Source organism: Chamaea fasciata, unplaced genomic scaffold (genome assembly GCF_029207755.1).
Source record: "Chamaea fasciata isolate MVZ Bird 193981 ecotype frontalis unplaced genomic scaffold, bChaFas1.0.hap1 SCAF_10, whole genome shotgun sequence".
In the NCBI taxonomy this organism is placed as follows: Eukaryota; Metazoa; Chordata; class Aves; order Passeriformes; family Sylviidae; genus Chamaea; species Chamaea fasciata.
The window spans coordinates 14,945,009-14,969,672 of NW_027094095.1; the positions used below are offsets into that span (position 1 = coordinate 14,945,009).

Genomic DNA, 24,664 nt, shown 5'->3' on the forward strand with positions numbered 1-24,664 from the left:
AAAAGAATGGATTTACAACAATGTATTAAAAACACCTTTTGAAAATTAGAACTGTTTTAATACCTCCAAAAAGAAAAAAACGGTAATGCTACCTCCAATGTCTCTCCAAATACAGCAATGCTTGGATCATCTTAAAATTAAATATACCTTGATATTTGAACTGCTCAGGCTTCAGAGCCTCAGCCTCTGGCATTTCATAATACTTAGATAATAAACGAACAATCTTCTTTTATAAAAAAAAAAAAAAGGAAAAGGGATGGGGGTGGGAAGGAGAATGCAGAGGAAATAGTAGCTGTGAAATGGAATCCACAGTTTCAGACACCAGGTCTCATTAATCTTGCTGATGAATAGGACCTTTATAAAAGGAGACCCTGCAGCCGAGAGAATTGAAAGGAAATAGTATGGAAAGTGAAGCAGCAGTTTCTTGTACAAGTTCTTATATGTTTTAAATTAAGTGGCTTTTGTGGAGGCTTGAGTCAGAAAAACAAATCCGAGTAATTCCTTCTTTACAAGAGAAATGCATGTGGATGACACTGATGCTCCTTTTGCTGCAAGCCTTTTCTGGCAAAGAGATTAGATCAAGAATACAGCCAAAAAAGGAATGGAAATGCACTGTTCGGCGATTAGTTTATGACATTCTACCCTATATATAGTGCCTATTTGGCAAACCCTCCTGCAGTTCTGTGTTTTTCATTGCAAGTGGCTTATATCAGTACTGACATCTTGCAGATGTTAGTAGCTTTGATTTTTCTTCCCCCATGTTGCAAATGAGTTGGCATGGAAACAACTCTTTTCTGGCAACATGACATATGATTCAAGGCAAAATGCATTTAACACAGATGAATAGTTCAGGAATATGCTTATAACAAAAAGTCATCTTGAAAGCTGCTTTGCATTTGTTGGTGTTTATGACAACTGTTTCAAGACATTCTCAAAAAAAATTTAAAAATCAACTGTTTAAGACTAGGTACCAGTAACTAATTTCTCACTGCTTGATGCTACATACTCTACTTCATCCTCGATATATTCCTTTTAATAACAAAAAGAGAACGTTAAGAAAATAAAAACATTTTTAAGAGGTGATTTTTCTGTTCTTTTAAATGACCTTTGTTGTGTTGATTTTTACGTTTAGAGACAGTTGTGTAAGCCCCGAATTAACTCCCTGGACCTGCCACTGGCATTCAGAGTGTGCTGCTGCTTCCAGGGACTTGTCAGACCACTTTTTAGAGGACCAGTACTAGTGGCAATACATCAGTGACTCAGCTTCACTGGCCCCAGGCATTTCCCCTCCCTCTGAGCACCAGGGCCACCCCCATGCCCATAGTGGCACTGGCAGTCGGGCTCGGCCAGGGGCAGGAGTGGGGAGAGGGCAGCTTTTGGAGGCTGCTCACAGGAGCATGAGCTTGGCCCCACGGCGTTCCTCCCTGGCCACCATCCCCACTGCCACTGAAGCAAGTTAGGAAGAAGCTGCTAGTTTCCTCCAAGCCTGTCCCTAACAGCTCCAAACTGATCTTGAGCCTTGGAAAAGGTCTGATTATCCTTTTGATCTTCTAAAAGTATCTTTGGGAAGAGGTGGGGGAAGCTGTCCTTCTCAGAGCAGAAGCTGTGGTTCACGTGGCCAGAGCCCAGGAAGGAAAGGCCAGGGGAGAACACATGCCATCACCTGCTCCCTCCAGGGACACTGCAGGCATCACTTTTTACATTGAACAGAAAACCACACTGCAAGTCTCCAGCACAGTCTCAAGCCTTCACAAGAACCTGCACAAGTGAGCTGAAGGCCGTGTGACATGCACAAGGTAACCACAGGGTGCCATCAACTGTGCACTGAAATGCAGTTCTCAGGCAAAAAGTTGTAGTCAGAAAACTACAAAAATGGCTATGAAGGGCAGTACAGTTTTCAATCAACAAAAATTTGGGCCCTTCCTTGAAGTACATATACATCAAACAGATTTTATTGGGGGAAAATAAAAGGGCAGTCTTTAAATTGTAAGCGAGAGAGTTTCAAAGCAAGAGACAAAGACCCAGAGACAAAGAACCAGAGCCTGCAGCAGGGAAGAAGAGATCTTGCACAGGAAGTAAGGTACCAGAAACCTCACAGTTTGCAGTCAATGTTGGACATACAAACAGACCTTCTACTGTTTGTCCAAACCTAATCTGAGCTCCAAACCTTTTGAAATATTATTATTACTGGAGGAGTCTGACAAGAACTCACCTCTGTGATTTAGAGGAGTCTGAATTCAATAAAATTAGCATTTAAATGAACCCAATTAAGAAAAGCTTTAAACTGAGTATGCAAAAAGGGACTATGGGCAACTTGTCTATTAGAAAGCTCTGAAGGGCTACTCCAGCATGAAAAGCAAAACCCTTTCAGGTCGCTATAACCAGGGCAGATAACACCAAGTTTTGTGGGTGGAATGCACTACCTGATAGCATAGATAGGTGCTTTTTACTTCATTTTCACAAAAACAAACAAACAAAAAGTCTAGCTTTATTTTTAAAAATTAAAATTAATTGGCAAAGGTGATGTATAAGAAGATGGTGACTGCTGCCTGCACAATACTCATCTGACTTGCCATTTCTGAGCATTCAGATTAGTTTTAAAAGGTACACAATAAACATAAATGTCTGCCACATGACAAATGTTTGTTGAAGCATCGTTTATGTACTTGGCCTCCATAGTGTGGAGCAGCCCAATCACGAGAATAAGAAATCTGAATTGACTCCATTTATTTTACTGGTATTTGAATGCAACTTTTCGTCTAATAAATGCATCTGTTTTGGGTGATAAATTGTCCATTAGAAGAAATTCAGGTGGGTTTATTTTGCATTCTGTGTTTTGAATAAGCTGCCATTAATGTGGCATTACATTTACTATTTTATCATTGTTTCTGCCTTCAGCTGAGCAGTACAGAAATAAAATGACAGAGTGAGCTTATAATCACAAGTATTTTGATTTATTAAATAAATGACCTAATTGCTTGCCTGAGATCTATTTTTCTTCTTTCCCTTGACCCTATTGAGAGTTAATCAGTTTCTTGGTGCTAATTAGATGTCAGCATTAGTAGCCTGCTAATACATAAGAGATAATGACACCGTCGTGCAAGACACGGTGTCCAACACATGACCCTGTTTCCTTAAATTATGCCCTAAGGATTCATGTGGAAGTCTAAAGGCTATGTAGTTTTACAGCAGCAGTTTCTTCTTCTGCTTGTGAATAGTGGTACAAGTTTGACAGGCAAGTGGAGAATTAGACAGGATATATATCTTACCAAGCAGGGTGAGGTTTTAACAGAAATGCTACTGACTCTGTTCTTGTCCCACCTTGTAATTTTGGTATGCAGTATTTGCTCAGTATGAAAACAATCATACAAAGAAGGCTTAAATAACAATTCTGTATTTCACTTTTATAGACTAACAAACTGCTGGCAGGTAATTAAGACATACATCTTCTCTTTACAACTCCGTAATCCAACCTGTGCACTCCAGTATGCTGAGGGAGTAGCAGAGAGCATTTTGTGCAAACATATCTTTGTCTGCAGCTCCAGGAGATGCCAGCACAGCAAAGTGAGGTTTCACATCAGCCTGTCGGTGCCAGGCAGATGCAAAAGTTGCACAGCTGGGGAAGGGAGGCTCTTCACAGGCAGGTGAAGAGTGACAGAGTTTATCACAGCACTGCTGAGCTGGAAGGGGATTCCTCATTTACAGCCTTATACAATCATCCGGCTCTTGAGGAAGGGGATGGTGCATCTCCAGTTTCACAGGCTGCTCCCCACAACTTTCTGCTCCCCTCAGCTTTCCCAATGACCCACATCCTCTCCCAGGTGGGTAGAATTAACTCTGAGCTGCAACAAGGCCACGTGCATGAGACATGCACTCAACCTCAGCGTGGAAGTGTTTCCCAGGGGCAACAGAAATGTCTTTCAGGAGTGCCTGGGATGAAGGCTTTCCACAGCAAGGAAACAGCGCCTGCAAGGGCTGAATGAGGGGTCATAGGGAGGCCGCCTCAGCAGTGCCCCAGTGCAGCTGCTCGGGAGGTGGCAGGAGATCCATGGCTGAACCTCTCTCCACACATGGGGAAGGTGAGCAGGGCAGAGGCTCAGCCTTCAGAACAGAGGGGCAACTCACAGGCCAGTTCCACCTCATGTAACTTTTTGCCAGGGAAAAAAAAAAAAGAAAAAAAAAAAAAAAAAGAAAGAAAAAAAAAAAAGGAAAGAAAATCACTCAACAACTCTGTTTTATGGAGAACATAATCCAGGTTGCAGTCAGTGCCAAAGGCCCAGAACAAGGCCTGCAGGATAACCAGGCTTTCTGTAAAAGTTCCTGTCAGAAGAAGCAACCTCACAGAATTTTGGAGAGCTTTTTTTTTTCAGGTCTTCACCTCCACAAAGACATGCTTGGAGTTTGAATCCTAGTCCAAGGAAGCAAACTCCTGCCAGGAAAAGGTTGCTGTCCTCTGAAACATTCTCTATCGTTCAACAACCACATCCATTATTTAAACAGGCTCCTCTGTCTCTGAAAGCAGACTGAGGGTGGGCAGTCACTGCTGTAAAACATTCACAAATCATACTCTCTGCTGGGACAGGGTTCCACTGCCCATCCACCCAGGGCATTCAGCATCATGCAGGAAGGCAACTGATTTTAGTCCAGTCTTCTGGTGTCAGAGAAAAAAATTACCTAATCCTGCAGGATATCCTTTCAGATAGAGACTAGGACCTCAAACCTTTCTGATATAAATTCAGTGAGTAAGCCAGCAGTAATACCTGCCAGTACAGAACTGTTAATCAGAACTGAAGTTTAGAAATAAAGTTTCTGGATCAATACAAGTTCTTGAAGTGTTAAGCACTTACACAAAAGTTACCTGCCATCTGGCAGATTCATGATGGCAAAAACCTTCCTGTGAAGAGCTGACCTTAAATGTAAATACATGTAGGGCAGGAAGCAGAGTAGGGGAGAGGCAATGAAATTGCAATCTTTTCATGATGGCTTGCTCTCAAAACACTGCGACCAGCTCTGCACCTGAAAGTCACTAAATGCATTTTCTGTTTGATATTTTTAAGTGCTGTTGTGCCTAGGAGGTGTTAATGGCTCATCCATTAGTTGTGACCCAGACTTCACAACTTCACCCTGGCTTCATTAGAGCAATTGCAGGGGTTAATGCACTCTACTTTTATCTGGCAGTTAAACCTCGGAGGTTCATTTGTATCAAAGCTGCCATGCAAAGGAAAGGTCTTCTTTGAAGGCCCATGGACCTACAGAGGAGTCTTTGAACTGGGGATGTTCCCGAGGGGAAGGCTAGAGTAGAAAGGGAAGCCTTGTTTGGTTGTGCAGACGTTGACAGAAACTCCAAAAAGTCACAGCACCTAGCAGCATTCACAGCTGGGAGGAGAGAAATGGTGCCTTACCAGGCTTCTGCAAGAAGCCTTCTGAAAAGTTTTATTTATCTGTGTTTCACTAGGAAATAACTAAAATGTTGTCCCCCTGCCGTGGAGGAGAAGGTGGAGTGTCAGCCTCAGTGCAGAAGGCTGGAAGGACTGTGGAATTCATGGTCTGAAAGAACTGCAGCTCCAGGCACTGAGCAGCAGGCAGCTCGAACACTCAGAGTTAATGGCATGGGAACACAGGACTGGCCAACACATCCACCAGCAGACTGGTACCTTCGGGAGAGACTCTCTGCACCAGATCCTATTGCCCAGGTACAAGTGCTTTACAAATCACTGTTGCAGCAGCCCTCTTGTTAGAGGGTAGAAATGTGCTGAGATACAGGCATCTTGTTTATCACAGCATGAAAAGGGTCCTGGATTATTCCTCTTTACAGCTCAGCCATCCTGACTCCAACTATAAACTGACTTTGGCTGCAGCCAGCTCCTGCTGTAGGTTTCCCTTGCAGCCTCTGACTGCTGGTGATTTCCTGCCAAACTCTGACTGCATGTATTAGTTTGCGGACTCTGAATGCAGGCTTTTACCTGGCTAGACTGTGACTGCAGGTTCCATCAACAGGCTCTAACTGCAGACCCAGACTGACCTCACAGCAGTGGTTCTTTCTCCCCAGGAGCCTTCTTCTTCATGATCCTTCATAATAATCTTTTTAGGTGGTGTGGTTTGGTTTCCCTCCCCCTCACCAGCTAACCCACTCCCTTTTGTCACACTTACCTGTATTGGATATAGCTCTGACTCATCAGGGGCAAGGCTGGATTGGTTAATTAACACAGCAGTTACTTATCAGGGGCAAGGTCACCTGTATTCCCTTTTCCTACAAGTCACAGCATGGTCCTTGGAGAGCAGAGTCCTGAGTGTATCTACCTCATGAGGCCAAACACCCCAAAATGGGAGGGAGAGAAAAGGAATTAGGTCTCCTCACTCACTTGTGGACATTCAGGGGGTCTGTGCCTACACAAAAAGAAAAAAAAAAACGACTGCAACAAACCCTCTGCATTTCTGGGAGAGAAAAATAGTGTTGTTTATTGCAGGCATTAAGCATGACTAATGCAGCAGTTACCACTTAAAACCTACCCAGATCCTACCACCCAGCTCCACAGCTTTCATGGGGCACTACAGCAACAAAAGAGAGTGGAAAGCCCTTCAGAATGCATCTGGATCCCCAGCACCTCCTGAGCATAGACAGATACGGGCACAAATCCCAGACCCAAAGAAAGCAAAATGGGAAAAGAGAAAAATAAGGAAAAAGATAGTGGGGTTTTTTTAAACTCTGGACATTTGAAAACATATACCCTCAAACTGGATTTGTTGTAGCTCCTGCAGAAACACATATGAAATTCGTCATGTGAGGGAAAGCACTTTTATGAAGAAAAATTGCATTGTTGAACACACTGTCCCCAAATAGGCAACACTGGGAGTTCTTGCATTTAAAGAAGACGGAGTTATGATACCCCAGAGTCCAACATCAAGTTCAGCAATTAAAGAAGTTGCAGCACAAAGGAACAAAAAGAGAAGAATGAGAAATGAAGGGCAGAAGTGGAGGTGACCATGTTCTGCCTTGTGGCATTTCCCTGCTGGCAGGAGAGGCAAGGGCTGGCTCCTGAGCAGCACCCAGGGATGCCTGGCCACCAGTAAAGTCCCATTGAAGGTGGTGGGCTCTGTCCTTGTGAGGCAGATAGTAGGGGCACCCACGGGGGGGGCTCACTGGAGGAGCAACCAGAGCAACATATCCCCCAGCACAGGACCAGGGCCACAGGCCTCATCCCACCCAGGGATGGCCACAGGGTCAGAGCACTGTGGGCTGTCGGGGGGGAGTCACATTTCAGCCCTGGATCCCCTCTTACTTCATTCTTACTGTGTGAACAACTGTCAAGAGACCTGGATATAACCACATCGAGCTTTACTACTAATGTAGACAAGGGACTGATTTACACATTGCAGCAGTGTAAATATTTGTACAAGTTACAGAACAATTTAAATACTTTAATTCCACTTGTAAGAATAAAGCTGTGAGGCCAAGAGTTAGATCATGACTTAAAGCTGAATATCCCTCCAGAGAGACAATAAAAAAAAGCCCACCCACTCTGTCATCTAGCAGATGACATTACAGTTCATTAAGTGAACACTATCAACAGTTTTGGGGATTTAGTTAAAGGCTACTCACCACAAGGACCTTCATTCATGGTAACTCAAGGTTCCTTGCTCAGGGGAGATTTCCTTGAGACTGGGAGTCCTGGTCCAACTCCAAACACCTTCCTGCTTTCATCAAGCACGTACTGCTCCACTACACCTGGCAAGGGACTCTGTAGCAAAATGAGGCAGGGGGTATAAAACCCAAACCTGTTCATACTTAGGGACAAAGTTTATAACTGCACATGGAAACTTGCTGTTTGGTGTTGCTAGCAAGATGCCCAAAATGCAGTATTACCCCTGAGCGCATCACAGTATTCAGGACCATGTGCAGCTCTGCTATGAATTATTCTCTGTAAATATCTACTATATTTAACCAAGAGGAGAACCTGAAATAAAAAGAGAACCAGGCAATATTTGCCAAAAGCCATAGGAAAAATGGAACCAAAATGATATTAAAAAATACCCAAAACCAACCTAGAGTCAAATAATAATAGATCACTAATTAGCAAGCTCTTGTGCTTATTTACTGAATAGGTGATAAGTTAACCAATATATGCCTGACCTTTTAAAGTCATATTTCCAGCCAGGGAAGTCATGGCTATTAACTGCTACCAGGGTGCCATGGGATTCGTGTTCAGAGGCTTCTTTTTCACTTTGTTGTTGTAGCCTCTCATCTTTTACTGACATTACACACTACTCAGCACGATCAGTGTCAGAAGCTATAACAGCATCTGTTGCAGTGGCAGCTTCTGCTGGATGAAGAGTCTCCCCCTTTACCTTAAAAAATGTCAATCATTTCTCATTCTCAGTATTCAGACTTGCTCATCAGTTAGTAACAACACTTTCAGCTACATGTTACATGATTTTTGAATAAATACTGGACTGAGATCATTGAAAATGATTGACAGCTTGTAAATCACACTTTTCAGAAACCAGTAAGGAAGGGAAAAAACCCTATCCTTTCCTATTTCTAAGGTTTCACTGTCATTTGAAACACCTTCTACTTGAAGGGGCATGGGACTAAAAGCTTGATTTGTGACATGTGAAGGCCTTACAGGAGGCTTTCTGTAGGATACTTTACAAAGTCCCCTGTCTCCTTTCTGCTAGTAGCCCCACTGGAGAGGAAGGGGAGGTAACAGAAATTAATTAAGGAAAATCAAGATTGTTTAACTATCAGACTGGGTGCCTAAGTACGCAGCTAAGTTTTCCCTCTAGAATAGCTGATATTCATTATTCTTAGCAGAACTACCCCCTTACAATTTTTCTGTGGAGTGTTCCCTACAGCACCAGTCAAGAGGTGTCTGAGCAACCACAGGACCCCGGCTTGGCCTGCCCTTCCTTGGCTGCTGAGGAGTGACAAGCAGGGACCCAAGGGTTAGAAGCTGCATGCATAAAATGTTACTTCTAAAACCAAACCAAGTGGAACAGATCAATACAGATGCAAGAGAACGAGAATCTGTGGAAGAGAAAAATGGCGACAAACTCATTTCCAGGGAGGTAAAACTTGCCTCTGTGGGAAGGCTCCTGTTACTCCACACAAGAAGCAGGTGTTATGTTCTTTCTTGCAGGTTTGCCTGATGCTCCCATGCCATCATGTTTCCCTGGAATATGGGCAGTGTTTGGGACTGCTGTCCCCCCAGCCCTTGGGAACATAAGCACAGCTCAGCTGCACCAGCATTTGCTCCTGCCCAGAGCCAAGGCCCAGTTGTGGTGCTGGGGCTTTTTCTTAGGAGAGGCTATGAACATATCAATCACAGCTCAAAAAAAGAAAAATTTCAAGCAACTGAGCAAGGAGGAAAGCAAAGTATCTGCATTTCTCTGCCTCTCGTGTCTGAACTTCTCACTCAAAAGCTTAGCATTGTTTTACCAGGTTTTCCTTCAGATTTTTTGGATGTCAGGAGCTGTTGACTCACAAGCAAGCCTGAAGAAAGACACACTTTCCTAAAGTTGTGTTAAATTTAGAGGCTTCATACACCCTCTTTTGCTCCAATATGGATTAATCAGGCACTTCCTCAGCAGCTGCCTTTCCCTTCTATTAATTAGCAGCTCATGGGGCCATCCTGAAGCATATGCTGACACTACCTCACACCCTGGCAAGGAGGGTCTTGCTCAGGGCTCAGCGCCAGTCCAGAGAGGGGAGGAACAGTTTTAAGGAGCCTGCAGGAGCTGGGGCTCTCAGGACAAGGCTTCTTGCTTGGTGTCATTCCTGCCCTTTGATGATCAGGACCCAGGTACCCAGTTCAGGCCCACAAGCACCCAGCCAATATCCACAGTCCCCGTGCCAGCAGGCTTCAATGTCACCTCAAGTACAGGAGCTGCACTTTAGAAGTTGCCTCTGCCACACCTTAGCAGTAAGGCAGAAAAATGGATAAGAACATTTTTGCATGTTCTTAAGAGAAATGTACTTTATAATAAAGTTTCCTGTAATAGCAAATTTTTGAGAGCTTCCTGTGCTATGCTCAATGCTTCTTTTCCTTTTTTTAGTATTGAGCTTGTCAAAAACTCTTAGGAGCTATCTTTCTTAAATAATAAAACCTGCTTTTTTTTCCCTTTGTAACAAAGTATAGGCCTCCTTCAAAATAGAGAGGACTAGAAATCTCCAGAAACAATTTCTTACATCATCTCCCTCAAGCAAGGCTTCTCTCTGATTCCTTTGCAAACCAGAGAACCGTGACTTACCAGAGCAGAATTGTCTTCATTGGATGTCAGACCCTTTCCACCTTCTCCTGCACTCCTTATCCTCCAAAACACAGAGCAGAAATTTACCAAAGGTTTTTAGACTGGCTTGGATGGCAATGTTTTTAATGGGAAAGAAGTGGATGCTTCTCACAGAGATACTTCTCTATTTCAGTGGAAGCTTTTGAGAATAAAAACCAATGACACTTTTTTCCCCCCACAATAAGAAGACTGTTTTATTTTTTATTTGCTAAGTACACATAGCTAACTGCAGTACTTGCACAGCTAAAAAGTATCAATATCAACCCTTAATACAAGTACTGCCTCACTCCCTGGGCAGGCACAGCTGCTCCTTCGCAACTCTCTCAGCTCAGAAGTAGCTGGCTGAATTACAAAATCATGTCTTCAAAAAAGTAACCAAACACTTTCCTTGACCTTTTTCACCACCAGAGAGTTTATCATCTCCCCAGATTACAGCATGGGGGGAAGAGGAGGAAGAGGGAGGAGAAAGGATGGGGCAGGACTTCATTATTTCACATACTCCAGCTATGCATAATCTTTTGCTCTTCCTACACAGATGGTTTCTGGAAACTTTCTCTTCTCTCTTTCACCTTCACTTTTTAACAAAGGTCTTAAAGTATCTTATTAAGAGTCTGATCACATCTATTGTGATCACATCTATTTGACCCTTCTCCAGCCAGGGTAAACTTTATTTCTCTTCCCCTACTTCTAAAGGCCCTTGGGAGGCCTAAGGTCTGGAGAGAGCTGAAGAGAGGGAGAGGAGGAAAGCCTTATTTAAAGTTCTCCTCTTCTGCTTTACTAAAGTCAGAGTTGACACAATAGGAAGAACTTTAATCCATAAAATGAATCAAAAAAACTCCGTGTCAAAGCCAACAGATACCATGCAACCTACTGCTACTTTTTGTCATTTCAGAGAAAAATCAAGTGCAGAAAAGGCCCAAGCATTCCCAGACTGAAGTTGAAGTCAATGCAAGGCTGGATTTTACTGATAGGTGGATTCAGCGGGTGTTTTGGGTTTTTAGAGCAAAAGGAGTGCATTTTAAAATGCTTCTGCTTTTTAGCGACAACTCAATACTCTGTAAAGGGCTCTGAATGTCAGATGTAGGAGGGGCTGAAATCTGTGAAATTCATTAAAGTGGATGGAAATTCCAAAAAGCTACTTTTTAGTTGTGGGTTGAAAGGAGAATTTGGACACTAAGAAAGACTTGTGTTCAGGGCTAAGACTCAAACCCAGAGTGCTTGGACCTTTGCATTAATTATCTACTGATCTTTTCTGAGCTCTCAAAACTACAAATGCAAACGCTCAGTTTCTCTTAAAGAAGTTGGCAAGGAGAAAACTAACCCTCAGCAGCCTTTCCATAAAATTCACCCAGTCCCACAACTGTAGCTTGTTGTGGTTTGTTTGCCTGCATAATGCTCACTGTTTCCAGCTTTTGACTGAATGTGCAAAAGTGATGAACATCCCTGTTTCTGAAGTTTAGCACTGCAATTTTGAAAATCACTGCATGTAGAAGTGCTGCTTATGGAGTCTTAATGATAAGATTGGGGCTGATACAGACAAGGCTGGCAGAGACCAACTGTTGTTATCAGTACCTGTGATTTGTTGAATCTCCTAACTAAGCAATTTTGAGAGATGTGAAAAGTGGTGTTGCTTGAAACAAGTGGTATAGAAAATGATGAAAATACTCAAATGTGAGATAATCTTAAAATAAAAATAGAAAGCAAACTCAAAACCTGTGTAGAATAACAATATATTTTATGAACAAAGAAAAGTATGAGTTAGTCAATTCTGGGCTGTCTTTTTTCTTTTTCTTTATTTTTTTTTTGGTTTGGTTTGGGGTTTTTTGGGGTTTTTTGGGGTTTTTTTGGTGGGGTTTTTTTTTTAACTTTATGCATACCAATACATCACTCTGCACTTCCAAATTCAGAGTTCTGGGATAACATCTCCACAAATAGAATTGAAGTTTTACTTCATGAAGGTTTTCCTTTTTCTATTTTCTACTTATGTTTTACCAATATTGTAAAGTATAAAATAAGTCTTTTAGGATAGATTAAACTGCCACCAGAAAAAACATATTCAAAGCAAAAAACAAAATTGGCAAAATTAGTCATTTTCAGTGAAACAGCTTTCCAGGTCAAAGATTACTTGCTGAAGAAACACTTGCTGAAGATGCAGCATTATAAATGGTCTTCTCTCAGCCACTTGTACCAGTGGTCAAATAATTCATTTCTTAGTAAGAAATATGATGGTCTATTAACAGAAAGAAAGATTAGGTGCACATTAATCAAACATTTCAGAGATGTATAAACATGCATATAACATCTAGGAATATCCCATTACCCTATTTCAGAAGATATATGTAATCAATACTTCAAACATATCTAGTTAGTTTCATATCATTGACTTTTAAGTATTCTTCCCCCCCCCCCCCCCGCTTTGTAAAATAGGCAAAGCTTTCAAACTCAGCATCAATAATTTTCTGAAGTGTGGCTTGACCAAAATAAGTATTTAAGCTGGGCTTTCTGTGCTGTTCAAGCTAACCAGGCTGAAGAGAAACCCAATGTGATCTCCCACAAACAGGCAGAAAAAGAAATATTAACTAACTACTGTTATTAGAGCTCTTTCGGAAGAGCATTGACTTGAAATAGCATTAATTCATCACCTTTATCTGGCTGAGGGGAGCTTCTAAACATTGGCTTTTCCCCCTGCACATATTCTAACCATTAAAAAAAACTAAAATATATTGGTGGAAAACAGTCTATTAGAGGCAAAATTTGTTCTTTGTACTGTGGCATTTGCAAACATCAGTCGTTTCACTACTGGTTGCATCAAGTAAATATGTTTTGATTTGATAGCTGCTTGTTTCCAAAAAGAGCTTTAGGGAAAGGGAGAGTCCTTTGGGCCATGGCAACATTTACCTGGGACTCTGCTGATGGCCCCTCTTATTATTCCATGCTTCTTGCAGGAGAAAGACTGATCTAAAATGGATGACTTCCTCATCTCTGGACATCAATTAATACAACCCCAGGAGTCTCTGAGCTCCAGAATGCATTACATCCTTTTCATAAAAACCGTAGCCTGAAACTCATTTTTTTTGCTGTTGTTGTTGGGGTTTTTTCGGCTTTTTTTGAAAACTTACAAGAAATGGTGCATCTTTTAAGAAGAACAATGGAAGAAGTATGTAGGGAAAAATACCTGCCTTCAAAACCAATACCCTCAAACCATATCTGATACCCAGCAGATGCAAATTTAAAGTAAATCTCCCAGTATGGAATTGTCTCACCAGAGTAAGAGGCTGTTACTTAGTTATTTATTAGTAAATATGGAATCAGAGTTTTCACAGACGTGAAAAAAAGTCTGTGAAGAAATCCAGGTGCTGTTTCACGTTGTACTCTAAAAAGCCTGGAGTTTGCAGCATTCTTTTCATTAGTTCTGTACAATTCCTCAGGCTTACACAACTTGCTCTTCAACACCTTTAATATGGTGGCTCTGTGTTGAGGTGCACATTTCTGAGTTCACTCTGGGAAATGTTTCTAGGCATTTGTTTTGGGCTTATTCATAGCAGGACGGCCAGGAGTTGGCTTCACCCAACCATGGGAGATGTGACTTCACTCCGTGCAGCGAGGAAAGGACACAGCGATGAGTCACCTAATTGCCTTGAAGCAAATGTAGATTCCTCCTGACAGCACTTAGATGTTTAAGCTCAGAGTTTACCAATGGGCAGCTTGTGTTTACGCAAAAATAGAAAAATAGAGAGGCAGCTACTTTAGAGGTGGTGAAAATGTTGTGGGTCTCACTGAGAAAGCGACATGAGCTCTGGGACCTTGCTGTGGTTTCTGGGAATGACAGGGCCTTTTGCTGGTGTGGGCTCCCCAAAACAGGCAGGAGAACTTGCCACAGGGCCGGCAGGTTTTGAAAGATGCCGCAGCAAAGGGGGGAATGCTTTATTCCTGTGTATTTTCAGGGTCTTAGAGCACTATGCAATGTGTGAGGACAGCTGCACAGGGAGCCCACAACCATGGATCATCAGAGGAAAGAAGATTTTCTGGAAAGTCTTCCTGAAGAAACAGACAGGGCTTCTATTAGGCTTGATGTACATGTAGATGCTTGTGTGACAGCCTTTGGATCTAGATGAAAGACAGCTTGGACAATCAGGCAATCCAGTTACTTCTCTTAGATACCCTCAGTAACAAAAAGACCTGAATGAGGGACAAGGCATCACTCTAGAATGAAAACCATGCAGAAGTTCTAAAAGACTATGAAAAGTAGTCTAGAGCTGCCATGATCCATTGCACCAGAGCTGAAGAGATTTTCATTCTTGGTCTTTGAGTCAAGGAACACACTCATCAGGCAGCAAGGGTTCAGCCAAGAATGTTATTTTAATAAGCACTATAAAAGCTAAATCAGAAGAACGAAACATAATGTTTGCACTTGAACAGAGACATCCCCATTTATCGAAGCAGATCCTTTTGCAGTGTTTACTCAATACCCAGTGAGCCCATCTGCCCTTCCCTCATAAGGCTCTTCCAGGGGAGCAGGGAGCTGGCAGCACAGCTACTCTGGCAGCACAGCAGCCCAGGCTGCACAGCCACTACAGCTAGCCAGCCACGGGCCCACCTGCACAGGGCTGTGCCACCAAGCTCCAGCTGCCCCTTCACACACCGTGTGGGACCTGTGACCCTGCTGCCAGTGCTCAATACACCCAGACAGGCACCCACACGTCCTGCTTAGAGTAACACCCTGGGCATCTCTTCCTCCGCAGATCCATGAGTTTTCTGAGAAGAAATAAAGGTGAATTGCACAATCAAGGGTTTCATCTGCACGCTGCTTTCCAAAAGCCAGATTCCCTCCTTCCATGCAGGTTGAGCAGTCATGTCTGTGCCCACAAAGCAAAGGGGACCTGTTGTACGTGGACCCTTGTGCCACCATGTAAAATTTAGCTGGGTGATACGTACAGTCAGTATATGTATTGTGGCTGTTGGGCTGGTGTTCCAAGGAATGCCGATCTGACTTGTGTGAAACAGGTAACCTTTTGGGATTAAAGGAATTTTTTGGCCCTTGCAGGTGCAGTCGGTTAATGGATGCTGTATTTTGCCCGTGCATGATCGTTATTGCTCACATTAGCTCTGAAAGGGCCAATAAACAAGAAAGAATAATCTGAGACTTTCCAGTTGCTAAGGCAATGAATTAATCAGCATGTATGTTCAGCAGATTCACATGATCCTGCCAAGGCCTACAGCTTTAGGTCTCCTGCTATATTTTTGCCAGCATGAGAGAAGGGAGCAGAGGAATTGGCAGGGAATGAAGTGTCAATGGTTAGGGCTGTAATAAAAATTTTGGAAGGAGAAAGCAGCACCTACCACTACACATTCATGTATTATGTGATGTTATAGCAAGCCAACAAAATGAGGCTTATTGCCACCATTCTGTGCAACAGCTTCATTTAGCCTAATTATTGGGTATAAAATCCCTTGTCCAGTAAGAGCTGATTTCTCCTCCCAGAGTTGTGAATTCAAGCTGAACCACATTCAGTACATTTGATCACATTTACAGACCCTGAACCAACTCTTCAGCCGACAAGACATTGCTTCACTTAGATCATTAAATTTCTGTCTGTCTCAGGAGCTGAGTTCTTTAAAAGCTTCTTGGAGTAAGATGCAAACCAGCCAAGCAGCACTGACACCATTTCCAAACCCAAGAGCATTAATGCATGCTCTGGAGGGCTGAGGACAGCATAGCATAGTTGATATGCTTAGGTGAACCTACAGTTTGTAAATGGTTTTGATGCTGATCAGACAGTCAACGCAGTGGCTATGAATTAAGTACTATGATCCCTTCTGACACATGCAATTAACCACGGGAAAACAAAACCAAACAAAATCCCCAAAAAACCAAACCAAAAAAAACCCCAACCCCCCCCCCCCCCCCCAAAAAAAAAAAACCAAACAAAAAAACAGAAAAAGAAAGGAAAAACAAACCAAGTTGGCTTTTTTGAGTTAGGAAGATCAAATGAAGTGGTTTGGGTTTGGGGTTCAGGATGGATTCCCATTTACCCACTTAAATATCAGAGATGAGGTCTTTCTCACAGTTCTTTTACCACAAGTCAGGACTTAGCCAACAAATCCTATCCCTATCATTTCCCTCTAGGCCATAGTCATGGGAATATTTAGTGGACAACACTTGCATTGTTCCCTCCCTGATCTGCTGTGCTGCTTCTTTTTTTTCTTTTACAGGCAGAAGCATCACTGTGCATATCTACCTAGAAGATAATTTCTGAATAATGTTCCACATGCAGTTGTTGCAGCTGGTGATCCATGCCTCCTTTTCAGTTTAGAACCTCTTTGGTTTCCGAAGGAAGCTTACCTGCTCTGTTATCTAAAATGAAGAGTAGCCTTTAGCTAGGGCCAATACAAACCCTCATATTCAGTGAGGTTTAGCCAAAGCTGAAACAAAAAGGTGTCGGTAGTAAGGGAATCCAATCCTGGCCTTCAGGGTCACTCTGAGGTGAGACAGATCCATTTGAGCTACCACAGTAAGCAGGAGCTGGTTATCGCCACATACGGAGCTCTGAGCCAGTCCTTACCCCAGATCTTCCAGTCTGGCTTTGTGTGGATGTAAATCTTCTTATCAGGGAAGTGAAGATAATGCCACTTCAGCACTCTGCACACTGTAGGAGAATTAAATGGATAAAGTTTATAAAATGTTTTATATGTCAGACAAAGTATATATAAGACCTAAACATTCTTACTGAAAGCTCCATAGCTGAATATCAGAAAACTAATGGGGAGAAAGGCATTAGAGACCTGGTAGAGAGACTAGGCCTGATCTTCGGCACTAGTGCTTGTGGAAAATCAATTTAATCTCGGAGGAAAGCAGCCTTGGGAGGAAGGTGTAGGTAGAGAAGGCGTTACCCCAACACCCCTCATGGCACTCTTGGGACCGACCCTGCTCATCCCTGAATCACCCATGGGAAAAGATCACGTACTGGGGGAATCTAATCAAAACTCATTTGCAGTTAATTATGCAGTCATGGGTAGTATGTGCGCTTGGGCTGCACTCACAGGCACTGTTGGGGAACAGAATGACATTGAAGACACCAGAGTTGTGCAGCCAGCCCCATGTGCCTCTGTCCACAGGGGTGACGAGATGCTGCTGCTGCCCTTGCTCTCACCCCAGCTCCAGAAACATGAGGGTGGCCACGAGGGTGTTGGTTTCCATATAGCACTCAGTGGTAATGAGTTCAGTGCCAGCAGTTGCTGTGAGCAGGCAGCAGAACAGCAGTGGGGCTGTGCTGGCACACAGCTGAGACTGCAGCTCTCTCTGCAGGCTCTGTGGGCACTGGCTGTGCATGGGCACCAGGGCCAGGACACATGGTCACTGCAGGGGGTGAGCAGGACAGGGGTGGCCTTGTCCTTGCTGTGGCCAGGGTGGCCGCAGCCCCTGCAGCAGGGCATGAGGCCCCAGGGAGCCCAGCCATGGCCAAGGGCACGGCCCCTGGAGCACTCGGAGCTCCAGGCAGAAGGGCTTAAGCCTGTCTCGACTTCCCAAGCACGACCACGTACAGAGTTGCTCCACGAGCCCTGGGCCACCACTCCCAGGGCACGGAGCTGCACAGGAGCCCTGCCTGTCCTGCTGCCAGCCTGCAGGGGCTTCAGAGTCTCCTTCGAGCCCTGGGGTGATGAAGGCATGCAGTGGAGATGTAACTGCTCCAAACATTCCCTTGATTTGGGGGTTGTTTTGCTTTTCCTAATAATTTCTTGATAACAATATAATTGGACGAGTCCTTAAGGCCATTTCATGTACTAGATTTATTTGGAATATTACTTGCATATTTAGAGTTAAGAGGGATAAATATTTTTTTTTCCTTTTTTTATTGTCCCATTATTTATAGAGTTCTCTTTGAATCTTGTAAATACATTTTTTCATTTCCCTTCAGAGTTTGTCTTTCTCTTTGGCAAACATTGATTTTTTTTTTCATGTTTTTTCCAGTGAACCTTGAAATTAAAATGTCTTTTTTTGTTTAATTTCTTTTTTTGTACACTGGACTCATTGTCAGCACAGCAAGAGCAAGGTGTTTTGTTAGATTACTGCTGCTTCAAAGCTGCTGAAGAGTTGACCAGATTTTATTATTTCTGTGTAGTTCCTTCATTGGTTACAATTATCCTCTTTCACACACAAAGCCAATCCCAAGTTCTCAGTATTTGAAGGAAGCATTTTAATTTTTTTTGTATTTCAGAATCAACTTTTACTGAATTATACCATTTTCAAGAATTGTAGAATTATTTGTCCTCTAAGTGGACAAATCACATGCACAGAAACAGCTATATACAAAAATAGTAAGGTTTACAGGCAGAGAGAGTATCTTTTATTAGACCAGCTGATATAGTTGGGGGGGAAAAAAAGGAAAAGCTCTCAGTCACACAAGCCCTCTGAAAGCATTTCTGCTTTTTTTCATCTATATCAACTGTTCTAATAAAAAATACAACCTCTCTGCAAACCTTTCCTCTCTCCTACCCTTTTACCATTGCAGCTATAGCCACACTATTTCTAGAAAAAAAAAATTTAAAAAATTGTATTTATATAGCAAAGAAGCCATATCACCATTTTTCCAAATATTTTTCATCAAAACTACTGTCTGTTTCCTTTCCTACAATAGAGATTTTATTTTTAAAGTATTTTTGGAAAATAATAATTTTTATGATAATTACTTGGTGATTGTCATTTTATCTGCTGTAGCAGAAGAATTCTCTATTACAGAGTCTTGACTAAGAATGCTTTTTTCTTTTGCTAAGTAACCAGGGCACTGTAGGTTATGAAATTAAAAGCTTAAATTATAGTAGGGTAAAGTGGTTGGACCTAGCAACACAGATACATTTGTATCCTTGGTCAGCCTGAATGCCATCAGAAAGTTAGGAAATTCTTCAAAATATTCAGCTACAATGAAATCCTCCATAAATTAAAAAGGTTTTCTTTAGCTTTGTGACCTAGGGTTATACATTATGCTAAGCAAGTATAACAGTCTGTGTTCAAAGGCTAAAGAGCAGGTAGTAAGTGTTTAAAGCAGCAAGAGTTGTGTTTAAAAAAAAATGTATTTAAAAGTGGATTGTTCTAGGCTATAATAAACTATGAATTGTAAAAGGTTAATTGACAAAATGATACTCATCTAACACCATCTCTGTAATAGCAATCATTGCTGAATTTGTAATTCAGGGGTTTTGCTGTATTGACAATCACATTTCCTCAAAAAGACTCCAGTTATTTCCTCAGTCTGTTTAACCTGTGGTAGATAATTATAGATTTACAAGCGGAACACAGGCAGACACAGGTACCTGTGACCACTGTGCTGCTGGCAAGGAAGACAAATGCCCGTCTGCAGCCTGGGGCAGCCCAGGTATCCACATGAAGATTCCTGCCAGGAGCTGACCTTTGCCTCACTCACCATGTGAGCCTGAGCGCTGGCGTGGGCGATGGTAATTACCCTCACTGCACATCTGGCATTCAAGGAAGGGCAGCCTTGCCTCAAGGTTGCTGTGCTTAGGTTCAAATCCCATTTTTGCAGAGCCTCTGACCCGCAAATCTGATCTGTTTTCCTCCAAACTGTATTTCTTATTCAATGAGATACACTATGTTAGCAGTGAACAAAACAGTAAGGTTTTAAGAATAGCAACAAACATTCTGTCAAACTCTTTCCATGGGCACATTGTCAGAGTGGCAGAGATACCCTACTCATGACAGAAAAGATTCCTTTTTAACTTTTTTTCCCCTAAGATATTATGCCAAATGAGAACTATTTTGTTTGTTTACTTTGTCGATTTTGTAAAAAGCAGCAGTTCCTCAACAGAAGGACAAATGGAGTCACTGCAGCTGCTGTTTTGCAGAAAGGACTTCCTAGGCACCGGCTGCACCAGTGGCTTTTGTGAGCAGAGTGAAGAGTTACACAATCACTTCTATCCACGTCTGCCACAAGCTGTAACCAAAAAAAAATGGCACAGGCTTGCTAAGAAGGGGCTATTATAATGTCTCCTTAATTACGATTCATTACTTCTTTTTTTAACAGTACAAACTTGTCAGCTATAACAAAAGACGTTTAAGAAACAAACCTTGTCAAAATAAATGAATTAAGAGCATTCATCCTTTTCCAGAGTGTGAAGAAGTTTGTAAGGTGATAATGAATTCCGTAATGCATTAGCCACACTTCTTAAAATGTGTGTACCACTTACTCCATAACTTGTAAAAGTTTTGTCATTCTCACTGAATCTCCAGTTATGGGCAAAAATTAGCAAGATTTGATTGTAATTGGACTTTGAGCAACTCAGCTATTATTCTGCCAAGTGGAAGGTGTTTTCTCTGTGCAGAAGCCTGTTAAAGTTGCATGAAATCCACATGAAATCCAAAGGCATGCTACCTTTGCTGTTACTTGGCAGAGCCTTGTGCCAGCATCCTGCTATGGCATGGGCTGCCCCCTGCACAGGCAGTTGAATCCTGTCTCAGGAGCTGGGGTTAAACTTGATCCCAGGTCAGCGTAAGCCTTCCCTAGGAGATCACCAAAACCAGGGCCAGGCTGTGATTTGGGCTATGCTTCCAGTGACAATTTTGGGTCTGCTTTCCCAAGCCATTGCTTTCTTTACATGTATGGGCCCCCTTCCACAGTGCCCAGAAATTCTGTCCAGGCACAATTGAATGTGGGCCCAGCAGAATTGCTGAGTCCACCCACATTGATCTGTGGATGTAGCACCCTCCTGGCTAGTTCCTCTGTGAACTGGGCACCAGTACAATCTTGCAACCCCTCTATAAGTCTAACCTTCCAGCTCATTGACTGTTTTCAGAACCATCTTCAACATCTGCCTAAGACCCATGTCATATTCATGATTTTTCCCCTCACTGTCACATCCATGACTGTTCACAAGTTTATGGTTCTGTCTATCACTGCACCGATCTTGGTGCTCTTTTCAAGTAGCAGAGCTGCTGGAAAGAGTCACTGTTCTAAGAAATTTTTGTGTGTGGTAAATGAGCACCCAGAACTTCCTCAATGTAATGAAATCTTTCCAGCAGTGACACAGCATAGCTCATTTAGCACTCCATCAGATGAGAACATAATACTTACCACAAAAAATAGATGATGCTGATGACTTCTACTTATCTAAACCAAATGCTCTGAAGAACTGCTCGGATTCCTGAAGCCTCCTAAGATTGTGGCTTTTGTTTTCCAAAAACCAAAGGCAGCTTCTGCAGACTCACCATTTTTACCCCTTGGAGCATAGTGATGATACTGTCACGTTTCCCTGCCTGGGGTGGCAGGGCTCACTCTCACCATCCTGCCGGGTGCTGGGAAGACAAGCTGTCTCCCACCTCATCACTACACCACCTCCCTCCTGCTGCACCTTGGATGGAGGCACTAATATCACAGTGGATCCAGGCTTCTCCATCTCTTGGGGACCTCAGCTCACGGTCCCAACCTAAAATGTCAGGTAGAGGTCTGCCTTGGTGGCTGAGCACGCACTTGTTGGAGAGATGCTTTGGAACACAAGACAAATTTGCTGTATTCACCATGATAAATCCAACTGAATTTTTAAGGAGCTGAACTGTTTTCAATCCAGCTCACACACAGCTATGGACATCTTCGACCCACGTACTTTCTGATTCTGATAGAAATTCTCCCTCCTGCTATTTAGAAACAGACACAGGCACAAGGAGGTCAATACTACTGGGGGTCTGGCTTTAGATTTTTGGTATCAGAAACATGAATGAACAGGGAAACAAAGACTATAGGAGATGTATGGTAGAGTTGTATCAGAGATGGGGAAGACAAAAGGTTGGGCAGATATCCAGAGGAACAGTCTGGGATGTTGGCCCTTGCCCTGGTCTCTCAGTAATCCCTGGCAAGATGAAGGAGTATAGCACACACAAGAAGAGTTTTTCCTAGAGCAATACAACTCAGTTATCACTGGAGTGTGTCTGCATCCCAGGAAAATATACAGAGATTCAGGCTACCCAAAAGGAAGGAAAATCTGTAGATGTGATGGCTCTTTCACAACCCCACTGGGCTATTTCTGGTGCCCTACTGCAATGTGCCATGCAGATGTGTCTCCCTCACCTGCAGTGGGACCAAAACTTGCAGCAGCAAGGAGGAGTCTGCAGTCCTCAGTTATGGGAGATGATAGGAAGCACAGAGCTGTGGAATACCAAAATAGTGAAACGCATTTGGGAGGTGCTAACTTATATGGCAACCATTCCTATTCCCACAGCAGCCAAATGAAAAAGCAGAATCTCACCAGTCTTATTCATTCACGGGGAAGAGAAACAAAATCTAAGCTTCAAACTCATGATTAAAATAGGGTTTTAGAGTGGCAAGTAGACATGAACACTTGTGCCCAGAAAACAGTAGGCTGTTTGAATACCAGTCTCTGTGGGAGATCCAATATGCCATTGAAAGAGCTGTTCATGAATGTCAAAAATAATGCCAGCACTGAAACAGTCCAATCTGCAATAATATTTTCTATTAGATATTTCACTGCAACAGCCAGAATTTTAATAAAGCATATGGCAATTTTTAGTTAATAATGGAAAAGGCATTTCCTAAAGTTGGGACACGCCATACCTGTTGACTGGTAAACAGCTCACAGGAGGCAGTTTATTTCATGGGCAGAGGAAATTACATCTCTCCAGAATGGGAGCTCCCCCTTCTGCAGCCTGGCAGGTGCCACCAGCAAGGACAGGTGAGACATCAACCTACCCTCCATAGTGCTCAGACCAAGCCCCAGTGGCAGTCACTGCAAACCACCCCATGGGCTCCATCCATCCCTTGGGATTGTTTGTGCCCCAAGACCAGGACCTGCCTTTTGTGTGTGCAGGAGCACAGATTTTTCCTTCCTGGGCACAGGGAACATGTCAGCCACAATCTCACTCACTTTTCCAACAAAATATGGGGATCTTCACTAGCAACAGGTGTTTCAGCTTACCACAACATTTGATGGCAACTGTAGGAGTAAACGTTTGGAGGTTAAGGTGCATTTTCCAAAAATTCATGAATTGTCATATTCCCCTTAAATGATTCACGCTTGTAATTGGAGAACAGCTTCCACTTAAAAAATTAGGCCATACTGACCCATATAAACAAATTCTGTAAGCCACAACAAGCTCCTTGAATCTATTTAAAATACTACTTTGGAAGCGCAGCAAAAAAATACTGACTGTTTAGTTAACTTAGGGTCCATTTCCTATCTATCTATATATATATATGTAAAAAAAATTCAGGTGAAATAAGCACATGTTTTTATTTGCTGGTGTAGAGTTGGCCTGTGTTGCTACTGTGGTTCATCCATGAAAAAAATACATTGCTTTTAGTATGAATTAAGTGAATACTGAAGTGTCTTGGCTAGTCTCAGAGGAAAATTCTCTTCTACCTTAGAAATAAATGTGAGGTCTGGTATTCAACTTAGCAGAAAAATACAGCACAGAAAAAAAAAGCAGCTCTCTAACATGTTACTTATACACTTTATATACTGACTACAGGAAGAACTGAAATTATTTTCACTAGCAACATATGTCTAATTCAATATCACCAGTGAAAACTAGGAGCTGAACTGGCCAGGATAAACTTCAAGCACTTGTAATTTTTCCAGTTTTGAGTACAAAAATGGGAGCAAGCAGAACTCTCCCTTCATCTCTGCAGTGATGACAGCAGTATTTTCTGGAGGAAAGGATAGAAAACCAAAACTGTGCGTGGGGAAAAAAATGAACAGAGAGAAAACAAACACTCCCCCACTACCCTGCCATCAAACTTCTCTTGAATGGATCCATTGCTCAAGCCAGTCGTGAAGCAAACAGCCATGTGCATAACACATCTGTCAAGGGTTACAGGATACAGTTCGTATTTCTTCACCTCCTCTTACTCTGCATAATGCTGTTCCTGGGATCTCTCTCCCCATCAGCTTCTTCTCTGCTCTGAACAAGGTCATAATGCACTGACCTTGTGTCCTGCAAAACCAAAAACATCCCCTAGCTTGCTGCTGTATTTTTTTCCTTGAAATCTCCAGACTGGGTGAAAGTATTGAGAGTGTGTGACTCCTGGTGACCTTTAGAGAAACTTCCCCCACATCACTGCCTCTTGCACTGAAACCAGAGTCGTTCCTCCCACCTGATTGATGTTTCCCACTGCAAGCACAGCAGATGCATCCCAGACTGTTGAAGAAAGGACAAGCCTGAAGAGCACAATAAACTTTCAAGACGTGGCATACATGGGCTCACAAGGGTTCTTCTCTCTGAGCCTGGCAGGCAGGGTACACAGCATGCCAGCATCCTCATGTCCTTCTGGAAAATAAAGGAAACAGTAATCGAGCTTTGCTTTCCCTGCATCTCCTATTCTGAATTTACGCCTCAGTGAGAAGGATTTGTAAA

The 24,664-nt window shown here is 42.7% G+C and overlaps 1 long non-coding RNA gene across 2 annotated transcripts; it reads right to left on the reverse strand.

Moving 5' to 3' along the window:
• Nucleotides 1-12,393: 12,393 nt before the first annotated feature.
• LOC136294926 (uncharacterized) lies at nt 12,394-22,442 on the reverse strand. Of its 2 annotated transcripts, none has more exons than XR_010722531.1 (3): nt 22,362-22,442; nt 16,851-16,934; nt 12,394-12,517 (listed from the first exon to the last, which is right to left on the reverse strand). It is a non-coding gene; the product is annotated as an uncharacterized lncRNA (long non-coding RNA). The 2 variants fall into 2 exon arrangements; XR_010722530.1 differs by lacking the exon at nt 12,394-12,517 and adding an exon at nt 14,658-15,393.
• Between the last annotated feature and the right edge of the window lie 2,222 nt (nt 22,443-24,664).